The sequence below is a fragment of the Solanum tuberosum genome, unplaced genomic scaffold (assembly GCF_000226075.1).
Source record: "Solanum tuberosum cultivar DM 1-3 516 R44 unplaced genomic scaffold, SolTub_3.0 scf00058, whole genome shotgun sequence".
NCBI classification, from domain to species: domain Eukaryota; kingdom Viridiplantae; phylum Streptophyta; class Magnoliopsida; order Solanales; family Solanaceae; genus Solanum; species Solanum tuberosum.
Window position 1 is genome coordinate 1,713,807 of NW_006238982.1, and position 6,614 is coordinate 1,720,420.

Consider the following 6,614-nt stretch of genomic DNA (forward strand, 5'->3'; position numbering starts at 1 on the left):
GTAAAAAAGGGGGGGGGGGGGTCCATATTAGCTCAAAAGCTAACTGAACACGACGTACTATTTAGGGGGGCTCGTAAATAATATTGGCAGGGCTCATTGGCTTAGTTCTAAAGGTTGAGAAATCCCATCTATCCATACCTGGTGAGCAGGTATGCTACTGCTCTTCTAACAAGTCTACCCAACTGTCTATACAAAGTGATAATTCTTTCTTTGACCCAAAAGTATAAATGAATTTGTTAATCTTTTGTCATCTTAAATTTTCTTTCATGTGCAACATCCTCCCAGTCCTTTCATTCTAATGGTGTCCACACAGAAGGTTAGCTTTTCATGTTGTTTTCCTCTCAGCACTGAACCTTATCTCCACCACTAACACCTCTAACACTTTCAAGAAACACATAATTGATACCGAATAGGGTTAGTACTTGGTCCATTATTGTGAACCACTGAATAATGCAACATTAAGTGATTTATATCTTCTCCATCATATTTGTTCATTTTAACGCGAACTCACAGCTGTTCGTTTCCTTCTAAGATTGTCAGCGTGTATTCACGCTGAACACTGCCCATTTGGACAATACTTCGTTGAAGTTGAAAGAAAGTATTTTAAAGCTTCAGCTGTGTTTGGATATAAAATTCACTTGGATGAAAGGAAAAGGAAGGCTATGAATAGACTTGAGGAAATTGATCATGGTAGGCTACATGAGCAGGAAGATAGCATTGTAACTGCTGAAAGGGATTCACTTTTCAGCGTGTGTTAGAAGAGACTCCAAAGGCAGAGGAGGCGTCATGGAGATAGAAATAAAGGGAGATATGGATAAAGCAAGGAGATAAGAATACAATTTTTTTTTCACTGGAAACTAAGGCACATAAGAGATTTAATTGTATTGATACAATAAAAATCGCGGAGAAGCTGGATGAAGATGAGGGAACTATTAGAATTACATAGTTGGTTATTGTAAGGAGTTATTTGCAGAAGTGGAGCATTTGAGGCCCATATGGCGTGATGAAAAGGTGGCCAAATTAACTGATGAGGACAGGGAATGACTCCAAAGGCCCATCACTAGTGAAGAGGTTGAAGAAGTTAAATCGTGCAATGGTGTCAAGGCTGTGGACTAGATGTATTTAATTTACCTTTCTTGCAGAGATGTTGGAGTATAGAAAAGGAAGATGTATAGACAACAATGGATTTTCTTTTTCTTTTTGATCAAGTTAAAGTATATTTTGAGAAAGGTAATATTTTATATATTAACAGGTATAATATACCAACTGGATAGTCTCCCAAACAGACATTTACAAATAGGAAGCTTTCTATCTATGTTCCTCTTACATGTTGTCAAAAACCTCAAAAATATCTTTTGTTTCTTCTAAACATTCTTTTTCACACCAAAAATAAAGGCCCAAGCAGTCCATTTTCAACTTCTGAATATTGCTCTTCTTGTTCAAACCACCTTTGATTTCTCTCTTTCCATATTGTCCACCAGATGCATGCAGGGGGGATCCTCCATCTCTCCTTCTGTTTGAACAAAATTCCTTCTCTGTCCCAGCTGTCTAATACCTCCTTTGCCCTCGCTGGCATTACTCACTTGATTCCCCTCAAGTAAAAGTACTTCATTCATAAACATGACCAAAACGGCCGTATACAAAGGCTATACCAAAAGTTCAAAACTCTACAATATATGATTCTCTGCAAATGATTTTTTTTTAATAATGAAGGTTATTTTGTAACAAAATTTAATGCAACTTTTACTGCATTTAATACTAAAAAGAAGGGGGCTGAAGAGATGAAAGACTTAAGACCTATCAGTTTGTTGCGTAGTGTTTATAAAATTATAACTAAATTGTTGGCAGAAATGTTGAAAAAAATGATCGGGAAGTTGGTGGATGGTAATCGAAATGCATTCATTAAGGGTAGACAAATTAGTGATGCTGCATGTGTGGCTAATGAGTTTGAATTATTTAAACAACAAAAGGCATGAAAGGTGTGCCAGGGGTAATGTGCAAACTGGATATTGCAAAAGCCAATGACCATCTTAATTGGGACTTCCTGATCAACACTCTTAGACAAATGGGTTTTGGCCCTACATGGCTCAAGTGGATTAAGTTATGTATTAAAACCACCAGGTTCTCCATTTTGGTTAGTGGAGAACCTGTAGGTTTTTTTCCTGCTGAAAGAGGTCTTAGACAAGGAGACCCTTTGCCCCCTTTCCTGTTTATCATTGCCATGGAAGGGTTGGATAGTTTGATGAGGAGAGCTTCTCTAAACAACTGGATTAGGGGTTTCAGAATCAAAAACAAAAACAGGGTTAATGAGGTGATGGATATGACTCATTTATTGTATGCGGATGACACAATAATTTTTGTGAAGCAGAGCAGGAACAACTCTGTCACATCAGAATTATTCTGGTAATTTTTGAGGCATGCTCTGGACTTAAGGTGAACTGGAGAAAAAGTAGCATTTTTCCTATTAAAGAGGTCCAACATATTCAAGCTTTGGCCAATATATTGAAGTGCAAGATAGAGAGGTTGCCTACAGTTTATCTAGGTCTGCCATTGGGTGCTAAGCATAAAGCATTTAGCATCTGGGATGGTGTACTAGAAATATCAGAGAGGAGACTGGCACTTTGGAAATCCCAATATCTATCCTTGGGGGAAGAGTCACTTTGATTAATTCTGTTTTAGACTCTTTGCCAACATATGTGATGTCACTTTTTCCCATTCCCGGCAAGGTAGTCAAAGCTATAGACTCATTGAGGAGAAATTTCCTTTGGCAAGGTAACAAGATTGAGAAGAGCTACAACTTAGTTAAATGGATGGCGGTTCAACAATTCAAAAGATGTGGGGGTTTGGGAGTAAGAAACCTAAAGATACACAACAACACCTTACTTACCAAATGGTTGTGGAGATATAATTTGGAAGATCAAGCTCTATGGAAGGAACTCATTCAACACAAGTATGGTCAGGAAGATCAATGGTGTTCAGAGGAAGTGACAGAAACATATGGTGTGGGAGTATGGAGGACTATAAGAAACCTATGGCTGGCTTTCAGAGACAATGTAAGGATAAAGGTTGGTCGAGGAAATAAGGCTTTGTTTTGGAAGGAAAACTGGACTGGTCGTGGTCCTTGGAAAATTTATTCCCTGGGTTGTTTTCCATTTGCCTGAATCGTGACAGCAAAATACAAGAGGTTTGGTATCTAATATTCTCCTTAATGCTTTCCCTAGATGCTCCCAGGCACTTTTCCCTAGGTGGATTCTAGAGATCCCTTCTGGGTGTCTAGAGCCCCTTTTCTGGTGGTTCTCTGCCATCGGAATCTCTTCCCTTTCTTGCCTTTTTTCTAGGTAGCATTTAGAACATGGAGAACAGGTTGTATTTCAGACAGGGGGGAAATCTTATGATCTTACAGAGTCAATATCTGTTTCAGAGAGATGGTTTGAGTTGGTGGAGAGTACCAGGCTGCTTACCAGGCGTATGATATTGAGTAGGGGAGCTTTACTTTGGTTATGCAAAAGATTAAGGGAAGCTTCTGAAAGTAGGGGGAAAAACTTCAAAACATGGAGATGCAGAGACATTTCAACATATATTTATTGCTCCCTGAAGTAAGTTCAATAAGTATGGGCGATTTATTTCTGTTATTACTGTGAATGGGCAGAGTAGATCAGTAATTATTATTCCAGAAAATACATTTAATGAGGGATGGGGGAGTCTGGTAACAAGAGTGGAAAACTTCATTGAGAGAAAAGTAGAGAAGAAAGGGGAATTTATTACAAAAAGGGAATTAAATCACAATACAATCACTGGGAAGGGGGATTACAAGGGAGCTCTGCACAATAGTAAATGGAGCAAGAGAGAAATGAATGTAACCAGTGAGAATTCAATGCTGACGGTGTCTTCAGATGTAGATGACAGCAACCTATTACGAAGATGCCTCGTTGGCAGGTTTTGTGGAGAAGGAGATATGCCTATTTGAAATGAAGTGCGCAGATGGGCCCAACAAACGTGGAAAGGAGCTCATAATGTTCAGGTGTACGACATGAGTGGCTTCCTCTTCCTCTTCGAATTTCAGACCAGAAGAATGGCTGAACATGTTATCATGGGTGAATGGAAGAGACAAGGTCTGACTTTGAAGCTGGAATGGTGGTCTCCAACAGTAGGAGCCTTCCCAGATGAAAAAAGGTTTGATTGGTTTTGGATTAGGGTTTTAGGGCTACCATTGCAGCTCTGGAACAACAAGGTGATGGAAAAGATAGGTGATGAATGTGGGGGGGTGGCTAGAAACTGAAGAGGAGACAGAAATCAAAAATCATCTGAGATGGGCAAGAATCAGAGTTAGAGGACCAAGGGAGAAGATTCCCACGAAGATTGAGATGGCCGATAATGGTTTGATATACTCACTGCCGGTATGGGTGGAGTCGCCGGCGACATATAGATTGATGGAGGTGGAGAAGAGAGCAGATTGAGGTGATAGTGACATACTCCTTGATGGTACAAAAGACAGACCTATGCTGCTAGAAGACAGAAATAGAGTGTTAGAAAGAGGAAAAGGTCCAGCAACAAAGAAAACAACGGATATCGAGGTTTACAAGGAAGGGGTACAAGAAAAGGACAACAGTCACATGGCTAGTGGAAGTGGGCCCCCTGAGCACACTTTAAATATTGAATAAAACACAAGCCCATCTCACACAACAATTGGGCCTTTCTAGCAAGCCCAAAACTGCTATGTTCACTGAGCCTTTTTCTGATTTCATCAACTCCATTGGGGAGAAGCAAAACATCCTTTTAAGCACTCTATAATGGATTGGGAACTGGGAAAACACATGCAAATGGAAGAAGGAGAACCAAAAACCAGAAATCAGAGAATCGAGGAGGCTCAGGCAGAGGACATGACTCAAGAAGAAGATAGCATAGCTTTTGAAGGGGAGACAAATAGTTACTGTATGAGCGGGGGGGGGGAACCATTGAGCATCGAAGAAAATCTCACGGAAGAGATGATAGAGACAAGGGCTACAATCTGGGTACACCTTAATGTGATCAAATTAGGGCAAGCCTTTGGAGCAGCTATAAAGGGATGTGAAAAAGAGGCTTATGCTTTGTGCATGAAGCTGGATCAAAAGAGATATTTGGAGAGACACGCAGGAAAGGGTAAATCCTCAAATAGCAACAATAACACAATTCCAAAAGAGCTCAAGAATTTAATGTTCGATATGAAATTCAAGGATGGCGAACCTAGAATAAGTGGGAGGAGACTAACCATTATGCATACATGAGGATAAAGGTCGTGTCTTGGAATGTGAGGGGACTTAATGACGAAAGAAAGAGGGGGGTGGTAAGGAATCTGATTAATCAATGGAGTGCAGATGTGTATATTTTGGTAGAAACAAAGTTGGGGGGAAATATAGATAGACTCATACATAGTATCTGGGACAATAGATGGGTGGGAGAGATACATTTCGAGGCAGATGGTAGCCGGGGGGAATAATTATTTTATGGGACAGGAGAGTTTGGAAAGGGGAAATGGTAGAACATGGCAACCAAAGCATAACTTGTAAAATGTCTGGGGAAAATTCTGATTTTTTTTGGTTTGTAACAGCAGTGTATGCTGATTGTAAAAGAGTGGAAAGAAGAGAGTTATGGGGGGAGCTATATTCAGCGGGGGGAAGGTGTGCAGGACCTTGGGTGGTGGGAGGTGATTTTAATGTAATCAGGTACCCCAATGAAAGAACAAACTGTTTTAGAATAAATGGAGCAATGTCAGAGTTCTCTAAATGCATTGAAGAGATGGAGCTAGTGGATCCTCCATTATTTGGAGGATCTTATACTTGGAGAAGGGGGAGAATCATAGAAGTGCCTCAAGAATCGATAGATTCTTATACTCCTCATCATGGGAAGAGTAATTTACTCTCATCAAACAGGCAATATTACCAAAGATAGGATCTGACCACAACCCAATCATGCTATCTTGTGGAGAGCTGAACTTCAAGAAAAAATACTTCAAATTTGAAAGTTGGTGGCTGAGGGTAGAAGGGTTCAAAGAAAAGGTACAACAGTGGTGGGGAGCTTTTGTTGTTAATGGGAGGCCTGACTATATTTTAGTTGGGAAACTGAAGATGCTAAAAGAAAGGTTAAAAAAGTGGAGTAGAAACAACAGGGGCAACTGGAAACAAAGAAAGGGTGACATTTTAAACCAGATTGCAACTTTGGAAGCAATCCAGGAACAAAGAGCTCTCACAGATGATGAAGCAATGCAAAAATCAAATTTGGCTTTAGAGTTTGAAGAAGTTGCAAGAAATGAGGAGATAGCTTGGAGACAAAGATCAAGAATACAATGGTTGAAACAGGGAGACAAAAATACAAAATACTTCCATAGGATAGCTACAGCTCACAAAAGGGTAAACTCCATAGATAACTTGAAGGTGGATGGTATGGAGGTGACAGATGCAGAGGAGATCAAAGAAGCTATTCAAAATTACTACAAGAACCTGTATAAGGAGGCAGAAGAATGGAGGCCAGAATTAGTGTTACATGAAGCTACAAGGATATCTGCAGAAGAACAGGAGGAGCTACAAAGACAATTTGAAGAGGATGAAATCTTAGAAGGCATTAAATTGTGTGCTATG

At 39.9% G+C, this 6,614-nt stretch overlaps 1 protein-coding gene across 2 annotated transcripts in view; it reads left to right on the forward strand.

Annotated features, from left to right (window-relative positions):
* Nucleotides 1-6,614, forward strand: part of LOC102590842 (phosphoinositide phosphatase SAC3-like) — a 49,923-nt gene that overhangs the window by 12,602 nt on the left and 30,707 nt on the right. The window lies entirely within an intron of this gene.